Source organism: Cupressus sempervirens, chromosome 7 (assembly GCF_028749045.1).
Source record: "Cupressus sempervirens isolate cs-2001-9-10 chromosome 7, ASM2874904v1, whole genome shotgun sequence".
NCBI lineage: Eukaryota > Viridiplantae > Streptophyta > Pinopsida > Cupressales > Cupressaceae > Cupressus > Cupressus sempervirens.
In genome coordinates, this window is record NC_143124.1 from 762,223,914 (window position 1) to 762,224,942 (window position 1,029).

Consider the following 1,029-nt stretch of genomic DNA (forward strand, 5'->3'; position numbering starts at 1 on the left):
ATTATTTGGTATTTTGAAGTTGCTACCTAAAGGAGAACAAAAAGTTCCTGGTAAAAGATTACTCAAGAGAAGAGAAGTTGGTTGTTGGTATATTGTCTATTGCTATAGTAAGAGAAGAATGAGATTTGTTTGAGGTAAAATTATCTATTTCATCAATGTAGAGAAAAAGTCATAGAGTTTGGTGTGATATTTTTGAGATGGTGATCATGTCCAATAATGGTACATTTGAATTCTTAAAGGAATAAATAAGGAAATTTGAAATTGTCATTGTGATTGTGAAATATGGTAAAAATGCTAGGTTAATTCAAAGAAAGTGTTACTTGTGGATTAATCACAGTGGGGAAGCTAGGTAAAAGAATGTTAAAGGAAAATGCAAACTTAATTTCTGAGATAGACATTTTAGAAGAAGAATTAATAAAAGTGAAGAAAGAAAATGGAGACTCAATTTGTGAGAAGAATTTTTTGCAAGAAGAACTATCACAGTTAAGAAATGAAATGAATATAGAAAGATGCAATTTTTAAAATCAAATTACTGACTATATAGAAGCAAATAGAGAGGTAGATAAAAAATTGAAGTTGCTGGATAATGTTAAGAAAAGAAAAGATGAATTAGAGGAGGAAATGAAGAAAGTGAAAGAAGAGAATTACTTGCTAAAGGGTGAATTAGAGGAGAAAATGAAGAAAGTAAAAGAATAAAATGACTTGTTGGAGGATGAACTAAATCAATCCATTGTTGAAAGAGATGCATGTGTGAAAGAAAAATTTAGGATGTGGTGTTTCATGTAGTAGAGATGATTTGAATTCATCACTAGAAAAGTGTGACTTTGTTGAGGTTGTTTGTGATAAAAAAAATATAAAAATGTGGCATCAAATACTATTAGTTGTGATAATAAGAATGTTGGATAGAATATAATGAAGAAAATGGGTTACAAAGGTAAAGGATTGGGAAAACATGAACAAGGAATCATAGAGCCTATTGAGCCAATCATGAGACCAAAGTATGAAGGACTAGGATATATGGCAGATGAA